This window comes from Amblyomma maculatum, chromosome 1 (assembly GCF_055883805.1).
Source record: "Amblyomma maculatum isolate TAMU_Amacu chromosome 1, ASM5588380v1, whole genome shotgun sequence".
NCBI classification, from domain to species: domain Eukaryota; kingdom Metazoa; phylum Arthropoda; class Arachnida; order Ixodida; family Ixodidae; genus Amblyomma; species Amblyomma maculatum.
In genome coordinates, this window is record NC_139344.1 from 476,011,994 (window position 1) to 476,025,441 (window position 13,448).

General features: G+C 47.4%; 1 pseudogene; it reads right to left on the reverse strand.

Moving 5' to 3' along the window:
- Nucleotides 1–5,303: 5,303 nt before the first annotated feature.
- The window catches only part of LOC146210029 (uncharacterized), a 45,567-nt pseudogene continuing 37,422 nt past the window's right edge, over nucleotides 5,304–13,448 (reverse strand).

Consider the following 13,448-nt stretch of genomic DNA (forward strand, 5'->3'; position numbering starts at 1 on the left):
GCCCATCCTTCAGTACAGTATATGCCTCATTCGGCCTCCTAACCTCACTAAGTCCTATGACATCCCATTTCATACCTTCTAGTTCCTGTAAGAGCACTGCTAAACTAGCTTCACTAGCTAGGGTTCTAGCATTAAACGTTGCCAGGGTCAGTTTCCAATGGCGGCCTGTCCAGCGGTCCTGACTACTTTGGCTACTGTACAGATCTGTATTGAACTCCTCGGCTACTTTGACTATCTTGTCCATATTCGTGGTCACGTTGCCCGCTTTGTCCCTTATCGCATACGTATGGTTTTTGCTTATGCCCAATTTCTTCTTTACCGCTTTAAGGCTTCCCCCGTTCTTCACAGCATGTTTAATTTGCTCCATGTTATACTTCCTTATATCGTCCACCTTGCGCTTATTGATTAGCTTTGATATCTCGGCCAATTCGATCTGGAATTATATGCGATTTGGATGCTGGAATAATAAAATGATAAAGCTGTGTCTCGTGACAAAGAGCGGCAGCACTGCCTGTTGCGCCTAACACATGCGTTTATTGTTAGCAGGATCAAGTATGCAACCCCGTTCGTCGGAAAAAACTACAGAAACTTTTCTGAGGTTACGACAGGATTTCTGTGCAGTTTTTGACGGGAAGCCTGTTGTGAGAAGAGAACATTCTGTAGTAATTAACATCAGAAATTTCTGTAGTTACAACAGCAACGTGCTACAGAACTACCGACAACAGAAATATACTACAGAACAACTACAGAACTACAGAAATATACTACAGAACTACAGAAAAATTTGATGGTTACGACAGAACTACAGGATATTTTGCATTTTTGACACAGTTTTGTCATTTTTTTCGGCTGGGAGGAACAAAAACTACATATTATGTTTAAGAGGGCATATAAAATCGCACTAGGCATTTCCACCAGCCTGTTGAAAACGGGGTCCATAACACGGGGCGTGGAATCACTACAGCGGTGTGAGGGAGGCGGAACTCTGGAGACGAAGTTCCACGAGGGCAGGAAGAAAGCTCCTGGCCAGCATAGGGGAAAACCAGAAGGCGCTGTTATACATGGTAGCAGAAATAGATCTTCAGGTTCGAAAAAGACTGAAGCCAGCTCCAAATCCGAAGAATATGTACCCGACACACAACAAGGAGCGCAGGGAACATAGAGTCAAAGTTATAAGAAAAAGACTACGAAGGGTTTACTCTACTCAAATTGCGTACTGCGATGCGGCCTGCGGTTTAGAGGTGGCGGCGGCAATATCAGTAATCGATGGAGACTACAGGACGATGGTCACCGGATCTCTCAACAGTAGAAACTCGTAAAGCACCAAAGCCAAATTCATAATTTGCGACAGCAAGAAGCAGTAAGAATCTTTAATATCGAAAGAAGCTGCTAAGATACTTGGACAATCGGTATTAGATAGACATCTCCACCATGCGGGTCCCGGCTCACGAGGATATTCCAGGCAATGAGCTGTTCACAGTCTCACCCGAGATATCTACACCCGTGCGGCCGTAGAATCACCCTTACCCGGGTCGATGGATCCTCTCATTACGTACACAGAAATCGCTGCTGCACACAGGAAGAAAAGACATATCTCCCACCTCCATATTTGTTTCTTACACCTAAGGAGTGCAGACTGGAGAAAATTACAAACAAATTCCTTCCGCCTTATCTTTACATGGAGGGAGAGGAACCTCCAAAGTTCTGCACCAAATGCGGGATAATAGTAAAGCAGGATCATCTCATTTAAGAATGGCCCGATTCTCCCGGGCATATTGATGGAATCAGAGAGAAAGAAACCTGGGATGCCCTCCTCCAGAGCCGGGCTCTGGAGCAGCAAGCTCGAGTAATCCGTCTGGCACGCTTTGCGAAAGATGTTTCACTGCGGGGCTCGCACTCCCTTGGTGGCCCCCTAGGGTCTTCCTGAAGCAAGGGGAGGGTCCTATATATCGACGGCAATAAAGCTATCTTGAACTTGACAAAGGCAATGAACAAATACAGAATCGATTCGTGCGTTGGAATCACAGTGATAAGAACAGCGGCTGTTGAAAAAGAACAAATCAAGACAGATTGTTCGCGGCAGTATGAACATCCCTAAACGCAAGCTGCTGTGGTCCGTACAGGAGCTTCAAATCGGTAGAGATAGCTCGAGGCCAGCAAGGCTCAGGTTTCCCCACTCGTTGTGTTGTTGTTTTTGTGGCGACTGTAGGAGGAAGGAAAAGAAAATGCACGGGCCTGCTACTGGCTCTGCAGCTGAGCCACCTCCGCTGCCTCGTGTGGAGAGAAGGGAAAATGCAGAATAAAAAGAAGACAGAGAGAGAGGCGCATGCCGCAACAGCCGTCGTCCACCACCGAAGGTGTGACGGCTGCAATGACGGCCTACAACAGGTACAACCGCCGGTGGCAGGCTAGCTTCCGCCACAAATGGCGAGGGCCTATCATTCCCAGCGCCGTATGGCCATGAGCAGCCACCCCCCCCCCCCTCCCCGCTCGTTTCTCCCTTCAAAACAATAAGTGACGAGCGTTCAACAATGCGTCGGTTCTTATAGTTTGCTGCCGTAGTCTTTCTTTGTAACGGCTCTAGGATAGAGGCTAGGATAGAGGCTTATTATTTCTACAACTTAGGTTTTGCTCGCTTCAACAACACTGCTAAGACATTCGTACGAAGAACTATTTTACTCGGTTGGTCCTGCCTTTTCGTAGGTTTCCGTGCTAGTAGTGTTGCTAACTTTAGCGCGCCGAACCCAAGGTGCTTTAGGAACAAGACAAGGAATAGTTGCATAAGACGGACCTTTGCGGAGAGACGAAATACTGCTTGCTCCAGGTCTAATTATTGCTGCTTTGTTTACTGGGTTTACTCAGTTTTTCTGTGTGGGTGAAAAGCCGAAATCAATTTAAATGTAATTGCATCACTCCCCAGAAACCAGTCTAATATCATTATTTCGAAGCAGTAATTAGTAATGTAGTTTATTTCATTGAAGCAGTAATTAATAATGTAGTTTATTTCATTTAAGCAGTAATTAATAATGTAGTTTATTTCATTTTCAAAACTTTGGCTGTGGCTTAGCTTTGGTAAAACCTAATGTGAAGCGAAAGCTAAAGCGCGATTACACACGCTAAAGCTCTTTATTCAGCAGGTTTTTCTTTGGTTATGCGGGGAACAGACCGGTGATCTGTAAAGAAGTTCGTTTGGTTTGAACTTGGCGTATTCCGATGTATTCCGAGTCCGTGGCGTGGCTGTATACTCTATATTGACGTCAGCGATAATTTGTCTCACCACACAGCTGCTCACGCATTAAGCTACTTTCGACATCAGTTGACAGTTTACCTTGACTTTGATCTTTGGTGGGAACATAGCTACCGAATTGGGTGTGGTTTAAGTTTCAACTTGACCTCGAATAAGTTCGAAGGTCATTGGAAGCACACGGTGACCTTGCATTTATTTCGCTTACCGTCGTTTTCATAAACAGACCTTGGCCTTCCCTTTCCAGGTCGTTGAGTTTGCGGCCCCTTACCGAGTTTCAAAGACCAATCTTCCCTTTAACCGTTCTCTTTAGCCACCATTTCATCACCGGAAAGGAAGCGTTCGCGAAGGCAGCCCTTGGCCTTTCTTTAGCAGCTCCTTATGCAAATTCCACATGGCAGCCGAGTATGACAACGGATTTTCGGAATTCGCCGAGTTTGTGGAGTTTATGGACGAAATTGAAAACAACAACGTGCCCCACCGCACGAAGCCGGTGCGGCGAATGTTGAGGGATGGCCTGAACCATATGAAGGTGTTTGACGATGACGAGTTCCTCGCGAGACACCGGTTTTCGAAGCCTGCCGTGCTGGAACTGCTGTTCATGCTGCCGCGGCACCGCTACGCTGATGGACGAGACAGCCCCGTGCAACCACTGCTCATCGCCCTCCGTTTTTACGGTGCCGGAACCTTCCAAGTCGTCACCGCTGACCTTGTCAACGTATCTCAGCCAGCGGTCTCCCGCGTGGTACCCACAGTGTCCACCGTCATTGCATCGACATTGTTCCCGGCACTAGTGAAGTTTCCGAAGGCTGACGACATGCACAAACAGATGTATGCTTTTTATAACATCGCGCAGTTTCCAGGCGTAACTGGGTGTATAGACTACGCACGTCCGTATAAAGAGCCCGGGAGGCGAGCACGCCAAGGTTTTCCGGAATCGGAAGGGGTGTTTCTCCTTCAATGTGCAGTAAGTATACTTCCAACCTGTGGCATTTCATTATCATTTTTACTATGCATGCTGGCATGCTTCTTTTTAATCGGGGTTTAGACGGGGGGAGGGGGGGGGTTTGATACTGAGACGAATGCAAACTAGATAAGGGACTGATAATGAGAAAACCAAATGATCCTTCTTGGTTGTTGCTCGCATAGTTCAATAGAAACAAAGGAATGCTGTGTTCATGTCACATATTTGCTCATTCCAGGCGTAAGAAACAAGAAAACTGCTACAGGATTTTATTGCAACCTCTTATGTTGATTTTATAATTTGGTAAAGATTACTGATTCATAATGCGACTTCCTTGTGTGGTATGTTTTGCAGCATTGCAGTAGTGATCACGAGAAATTGCTTTGTGTAAATAGTTTGCGGGGCATTTTTTTTTTCACATTTCATGCAGGCGATAACTGGACCCAAACTAGAATTTTTGAATGCTGTGTGAGGTTGGCCTGGGTCTGCCCATGACAGCAGAATCTTTGATAATAGCCACGCAAGATTCCTCGACGACGAACGTGTCATCTCAGGGATACTCCTTGGAGACATGAGATATGCGTGCCGCCCTTACCTCATGACACCTCTGAGGGAATCCGGACAACGAGGCAGCCCGGACTACCGCTAAGCTGAGACTACCTGGGAAAACTGTCACCTCACCATAACATAATAAATCCTATGAGCAATAGAATGCTTCTTTTTCATTTAGGTACAACAAGGCTCAGATCAGAACAAGGAACACCGTAGAATGGGCATTTGGCATCTGGAAGGGGAGGTTCCCGTGCCTTGACATGAAATTCCAAATAGACACCACAATTTCTGCGGTAGTTATTACAGCTTGTGCGGCCGCCGTCGTGGTGCAGAGGAAATACCTCCAGGCCTGTTGCATGCGAGCACCAGCAACATCCAACAGCCACAGCCACACCCACAATCGCAGCCACTTCCTGCGGACTCTCAAAGTGGTTCCAGAGCAAGAGGAAACATTTTTCGGCCCCATTTCACACAGAACTTAGCAGTCTGAACAAACAATTAAAAAAAACGCGAAATTTTATTTTCATTCTTTGTTTCCTTCCTTCAAAGCAGCAATTTGCAGCTGCAGTAGCTCTTGTTTGGCTTTTTCGGTCGCTTTTTCAGCTCATGCAACTCAACTGCATTCCTGATGTGAAGCTCATGTTCAGCTTTCATGTACTTCATTCTAAGGACATGCTCTGTCCTTTTCGTGTTGTTCTCGGCTGACACAGCATGCACCCGAGCAGTGAGCTCCTTGGCAAGAACAGCCTTTTGTGGAGCAGCTGGAGTCAGCGCCGTTGCCTTGCGTCGGCGGTTATCAGGCTGTTTAGAAACAGCAAGATTGCTTTGGGAGGAAAGCTGTTGTGATGCCCTTTCTCTGTCATTGTTGTCTTGTATGTCACGGCCGTCCTGGCCGACAGCTTCACAACTTTCATGTGGTTCACTCCTTGGCATTTCTTGACTCCATGTGAAGTCAAAATCTGTAAAATGGTTTTTGAAGTGTTTGTACATTAAACATGTTTCATTAAGCTCTCAATTGGTTTATTTTCTCATAACAATACAGTATCCCACTATCTTCATAGAAGTGTAGTGGTGTGCAGAGTATCATTATGCTGCAAGTAAGCCAGTTTAGCTTTATTGCAAAGAACGTTGCATTTAAATTATGTTGTCACTGGCACAGAAAACAGCAGTCATGTTCCCTTCAAGCTGGCAGTTGTACGTTTACAGACAACCACTTGGCAGTTTAATAAATAATTCTACCCGAATACAAACTGCAGAGGATTAAGAAAAGTAGTAGAGAATGACAAGATGGGAACAAGAACCGTCCTGTAGTATGTTTCTTTCTAACATCATGAGTATAGCTCCTTTTAGTACAAATTAAGCTAAATGCAGTAGTTTGCGTTATGAGTTAAACTCATATTTGCAATGCATGCAGCTAGTATCCATTATGTGCAACATTTTGTGATATACTGATTATTAAATATGCTCATCCAGCGCCCACTCAGGCCCACAATATCATCAGAGATATGTTGCATTCAGCAGGATGTGTTAGTTCTCAAGATATGTAATAGCGAAAACTGATATGGTTCATGCTATTCTGTTCTGTGTGCATCATTCGCATTCGTGTTGCTATGTGCCATTTTGTCCCTCATTCCTAAACAATGATACTGTATGGAAGCTCGTCTTATGAAAGATTTAGAGAAAAAGATATGTCTTTGCTGACATTCAAGTAGTTTTTCATATGCAGAGTTCATTTCCTCGTTAACCCTTGCAATTGCAAATATTTCAACTTAAAGGCCTATGCCCAAAATTAATGCATGGTGGCTATAAATTTGGTGCTGCTTATGCGGATAAACAAGCCTGCAGCTATTTCGGATAATAAAACGTTACTTTTGGATCCAAGAATATGAATCGTGCTTTGCCCCCCACGTATGTTGTTATTTCTATAGTATACGTTGGGGGGGGGGGGGGGGGGCCCGTTTCAAGCCTTCATCATAAGACCAACACCGATCTGTGACGTAAGCACGATGCGGTGGCGCTTCTATCGCCAGCGTAGGCGACTGAGGATGAAAATTAGGCTTAGCGCCCGTAGTAATACATGGAAGCGAAATATTCCAAAGGAGTTTGTAATTTCACGGGTCATCTGCGATGTCGTTATTCGGTACTGAGCAACCATGAACGCCCTGGAATAGATCGTGGAAGTGTAAAATCTCATTACCGAGGGGAAGTATTTTTAAAACATCGCGAAACGTATGGGGGTGCTAGTTGAGAGGGCGACCTTTAGAAATACATGTAAACACAGCTTACCGCAACATTTTGCTCGGTTCAGCAGCGTTCAACCCTTCTCATTTTTTGGTGACCGTCTTGTACGACGCCCCGACGTCATATTACATAACAGACTACAATCTCTTGCACGTAATGCAAGTCTGACGACTTGCGGAACCGCTCACAGCACGATAAACTAACCGCGCATGGTTACAGACGACCATGCACCATCCGCTGTCGCTAGCAGACGCTCCGGAGCTGGAGGCGGCCGCGGTGGGTATCGCCACCTACGCTGTCGTCTGCTGCAATGCACGAATCTCGTTCGGTTCATATTGTCGTATGGCGTTTGACAACTGCTTCTTAAATGTAATTCTGTCTAGGAAGTATCACTGGAGCGACAGCATTATGAAGCTTATTTACCCTATGCGGCAGCATATCAGACTGTAAGCAAAACTGCGCGATTCGCTACACCCAGCTTGCCTTTTGGCGGTCTTTGGATTCATAACACAGGTTATTCGGGGAGTTTTAAAAGTAGACTGCCTCCGTAATGACGCACCATGCTTTATCACACACTTCCTCAAAGCGCTGGTCAACGTTTAACGACCGGCCACCACTTCTGATGCTCTGCGAAATGAGAAAAATGTTACGGTAAGTGGTATTTACATGCATTTCTACGGGTTGCCCTCCCAACTCGCACACTAACATGTTTCGTGGTATTTTAAAAATGCTTTGCCTCGGTGTTGAAATTTCATATTTTGACGACCTGTTCTAAGATGTTCATAGTTGCTTTGTACCGAATAACGACATCACAGGTGCCCCGTGAAATGAGAAAACAACTTTGGAATATTTCGATTCCTTGTATTCCTATGGACACTAATCCTATTTTTCACCCCTAGTCGGCTGCGGCGCCGCGAGCCGACTTTGTTTGTAAACACGGTGTTGGTCTATACCCACTCCAGGGCGAAGGCCTCTCCCATATTTCTCCACTTCACCCGGTTCTGTGCTAGCTGCATCCACTTGACCCCTGCGAACTTCTTAACCTCATCCGCCCACCTAACTTTCTGCTGCCCCCTGCTACGCTTTCCTTCGCTTGGAATCCAGTTTGTTACCCTAAGCGATCATCGGTTATCCTCTCTTCGCACTACATGTCCTGCCCATGCCCATTCCTTCTTCTTGATTTCCACTAGGATGTCGGTAACTAGAGTTATATCTCTGACCCACTCTGCACACTTCCTGTCTCTGCCTTATACAACACAATAATGACAGATTTAACCAACATTATTCACATTCAGTTTTGTCTGAGCATTAATTAAAACCTGAAAGATTAAATATTACATATATACTTATGCCACAAATTGCTGTGTAGCTTCCTCTCAATTGTGCACGCAGAGGTATGTATTTGAAATTAGAGAAGCAAGAGACCACCATCTGCTGTCTGTGGCTGTCAGACTGCGTTGCCTTTAGCAGAGCAGCAACGGCCGGAGTGCAGGCAGAACTTGATCCACCGTTGTTGTAACGGCCGCTATCACTGTCAAAACCCTTGTCTCCGGGTGGGACGCTACATCTCCAACCCTGAGCAGTTCTTCGTCCAGTTGGCTCTCTGCTGGTGTGCCTCCTCCTAAGAACATGAAAGTCAGGTATAATACTACTAAAATATCTTAACATTTCGAGTGCCCACAAACGTTTATTTCCTAGCGCAAAACTTCCCTGTTTCGGTGCCCACACCCGTCCTGACCAATATGTTCTTCAGCGCGCCTGCGATGTTCATCCGACATCTTCTGGCTATGCGTCCGGGAGAAGCGGACCTCACTGTGTTTTTTTTTATTTACTGCCAATTTTGACGTTCAACAGAACAAGCAATAAGATTCTAGCTGCATTACCAGCGCTGTTTCGGGTGTTTATTTTGTTTGTTTCTGTGTGGGGGGCAGAGACTTCGTGTGCAGCGCGGTGACAGCGGGAAAACTGGATGGGCCCATGAGCGGTTTCATATATACAATTTATTGTGTGACTGTTATTATACATTTCCTTAAATTTAGTCAATGCGCCATCGAACCGCTGATTCTCAACGACATCGAGAATAACGAATAACACAACCGGGCTAATGTCACATGAAACACTGATATCATAAAAATCAGGAGCCCTGCTCAGTTAGTTCACTTCATTTTTTCTTCTTTACCGTTTCCTCACCATTCCTTTTACTTCTGCCGCACCAGTTCAGGTGCTTAAGATATAAGATTAAAAGGAATTAAAAAGCGCTGAATTTGTCACACTTGTTTCTGTAGACGCCTGACCCGCGCCGTGAAGGGAGGAAAACAAGATTGAAGGTGGAAAGAGCGAAAAAGGTGCCGTGGTGGAGGGCTACGGAGTAATTTCGACCACCTGGGGATCTCTTACATGCGCTGACATCGCACAGCACACGGACGCCTCTTCCTTTCTCCTTGATAGCCGCCATATTGTGGTTCTGTGTTCATGTCGCTAGCGCAGAAGTTGGTTTTCAAGCGTCCGTGGACATAGGTGTGCATATCACCAGGCGAACCTCTGAAATCTTCGTCTGCCGAATTTCGCAGCGCATCCAAGAGCAATAAAGGAAGTTTTAGTGCATTCCTTTTATTTCTTGTATACAAGGAAGACCAACGAGTTACAGCAGTGTCAAGTGGTATGCAAAACATAAAATACCGTCTGAACCAACAGCAACTTACATTTAACAAGGTTGCAGATAGCACGTCATCACGGAGACTTGCTGGTTGAGCACAGCAGTTAGCGCTCTCTGTGTAGCTAGAGATTGCAAGCCACAAATCGTTTCAGCTTACTGCTTTGCAAGCAGTAAGCTCCGGTAGCTGCGGGCACCGTCTGTCGCTGTAGAGCCACACCTTTATTGGCACAGTAATTAGATCAATAGTTGCAAACAGAATGCGTTCTCCTCCTGTCACCGCTCGCAGTCAGCATTAACATCCTGTTCCCCCTGTCGGCTGAGAGAGAAAACAAAACACGCAAAACTCGGAATGCGGGCTCTGAATTCTCCTTGGACGGTTCGGTCCCTATACTCCTTAGACTATTTGTACGTTTGACTCACCTGCACTTCCTGAACCGGTTCACCACTGGTTCACAGGAATGGTTCCGTATTTTTGCAGCACATATTCAGCGGTGAAGCAGTCCGATACGAGCGCCACACAGGAACGAATACCGAGCTGCGGTATTTCATTTTCTGTACTCCACTTTCTGTGCGTGGTAGCGTACTTGCTCGCCAGCGCGTAGGTCTTATTTGTATGAAGTTTCGCCACTGCAGTGTACAGGTACGGCCATAAATAAACGGAGCACGCTTTTCTGTTCAAATTAAAATCGCTTCTTCTGCACTGGAGATAACAAAACAAAGGGCACTGGTGTCTGCTACCGGTATGCGCATACCTCGACTGCCAGTTTCAATTATGAGGTGTGAAAATTTTGAGAAGGAAATAGAGTGCTCTGTTCACCTTTGTCCTCATCGGTCCATCTTGTTCTCCTACTGCCCAGAAATATTGGACTGTGGTAAACTATCAACTCTCGTCGACGTCGCCATGAAACGCGTGGACTCTGACAGCGACGACGAAGTATACGACATTGCTGCAGCTCTGACCAAGAAGCTGGTGAGAAGGGAAAGAAGTTGCATTCCACGGTATTACGAGGACGCTGTGGGCAGTTACTTTGAATTACAATTGTGATGTGCTTAGCCGACGACGAAGTGAAGTGTGCAGGAGCGAAACAGGGGAAGACGACGATGAAGGGAGAATAAAGCAGGGCGTTCGAACGAACGCCCTGCTTTCGTTCGGCGGATTCGGCTCTGGCGGCCCTCCTTCCCGAAGTGCTCTCCACCCTCCGGGAGGTAACCGCCACTTTCGCCGCAGTGCTTGGCCGAGTCTCGATGTCCTCTGGGTGCCCAGTACCACCGGTACCGCTTCCGGAGTTCCGTGGCTTCTCTGATGACGCCAAAGCATGGGTTGAACTTGTCGACGCTGCTGCCCGGCGTTCCGCCTGGTCCCCAGCCACCACGCTCGCCATCGCGGAAGACCATCTCCGTGGTGCCGCCCGCTCCTGGCACCAGTACGAAGGCCACCGCTACACCACTTGGTCGGCCTGGACCTCTGCCCTCCTAGCTGCGTTTACGCCTCTGGCCAGTGCACACGACGCCAAACTCACGACGATGAGAGCGCGGCGCCAAGCTCCAGGTGAAGACGTTGCCCTTTACATTTACGATAAGGTCCGTCTTCTTCAGGCCTGCAACATCGAGTGGCCCACGTCCGCAGCCAAACAATACATCGTCGACGGGCTTCACGATGCCACCCACGCATTGATTATGTCCACACTTGACACGGACAGCCTCTCCATGTTTGTCCACCGGGCGGCCACCTTGCATGACACCGCCAGTCGTCGCGGGGTCCTTGCTGCTGCCGGGATATCAGCAGCACTTCAGCATGCTGTCCCTCCATGCATGGCTTTATCCATCCAAAACGACGAAGTGCAGCTCCGCTCATGCCGGACCGCCTCTAGCCCATCTGTGGACAAGCATCCTGTAGGTGAGGATAATCGCATGCAACAACAGGAAAAGCTGCAGCACGAGAAGGAAGCCTCTGTTTCCCGATGGAGGATGAGTGGGACAGTGAAGTGGTTTGATGTGATCGGCGGCTACGGCTTCATCAACCGCGCTGACACTGGCGAGGACATTTTTGTCCACCGCACCGCCTTCCAACACTCGCGTAAACTTCGCCGCATCCGGAAAGGTCAGGAGGTTCAATACGAGGTGATTCCAGGAGAAAAAGGCCTTACTGCTGCCAACGTCAGTGTGCTAGACGTAAAGTCTCAGCATAAACGTCGCCAGTTCATTGGAAAAGAGCGAGACCGCGCCTACCGGTGTACGCAGCAAAGTTGTGCACGGCACGGTGCTTCCGGTGGAAGCGGTGGCAGCAGGAACAGGCATTTCGGTGCAGCTTTCTCCATTTCCGTCAACACTATGGATGCATCACGAGTGCAGTTACAGATCAGGAAAAACCATCGAATACCGCAAAAGGAGAGCAAGCCAGCACCAAGTAGCTGGCACCGGAGAAACTTTGAGGTACTTGACTGTAAACAAGGCCTTGGAGGAACGCCCAAGTGGCAACGACCCAAAGAATCTCTACTAGAGAGCAACTTGCCACTAACTGGACCAGACATGTGCAAATATTATCGATGCGAACATCTTCATGGCTCCGCAAAAGGACAGCCCGGAAAAAAAAACCCTCATGTGCAACAGATGCGACAGCAGCGATGTGGGGGTGATGCATTTATGGACCGCAGTCGTGGCCGAGTGTGATGTGCTTAGCCGACGACGAAGTGAAGTGTGCAGGAGCGAAACAGGGGAAGACGACGATGAAGGGAGAATAAAGCAGGGCGTTCGAACGAACGGCCGTGTTTCTGCTTGTTCAGTCTTTACACAATATAGGGCTGTTCCGGCCTTCACGCGACTACTTCTTAAGTATTGTAAACCGCTACGGAGAGTCTTCATTCTTCCCAGAAAGTCGCGGCGGGAGCCCTCGTATCAGTGCAGAGAAGACTTGCCAGGTCGCACTGAGTTACCTCAGACGCCAGTGCAACATGTAATCGCTGACCGGTTTGACGTATATGAGTTGTCAAGACATTCGTGCATCAAGCGGATGGTACATTTCTTACAAAGCATCAACGCTGAAGTTATAGTCTGGCCAAACCAGCTAGAAAACAGTCGGATCAAAGTTGGCTTTCTAATGAAATCTGCTGGGATAGGGTCACAGAGCACAATGGGTTTCGTGGATGAGTGCCACGTTGAGATAAACAAACCGGCAGAATCGGTGCAGTTCTTTTAATCGCAAGACGTTTCTCTCACTCATCCTGCAAGGAATATGCAATGACAGGAACAAGTGCATTGAAGTGCTGGTTGGATTGCCGAGTTCCGCACGTGATAGCGGAGTGTTTCGTGAAGGCCTGTTCTACCAAACAACAGCAGTAGCAGCAGCAAAATGCAGTGACGGGTATCTGCCGGGGGACCCCTACGCCCTTGGTTGCCCACCCCATACAGACACACCGGGCTGAACTTTCGCAGCAGAGTACGGCAATAGAAAACAGTTTTAGCTTTCTGAAGCAACGTTTCAGACGGTTATAACTAGTCGATGCTGCCACCATAAAGCAGTGCTGCTGTGTATTGCATAACATATGCAACTCAGAACGGGGCGTTTTCGATGAACTTGATGAAATTCCTTCATTTGAAGAGGTTGTGAATGACGCTGAAAGTGACACCATCGACCCAGCTTTGACTATGTGTGATGAAAGACTGCGTCAAGCCATTGCTCAGAAGCGGTGCCGAGTTTTGGGTTCTCCACTTTGACCATGTGGGATGAGTCATTGTGCAGTATCAGTGCTGTCTTGAGACCTACCTCACGCTGGAGGGTGAAAGCCAGCGGA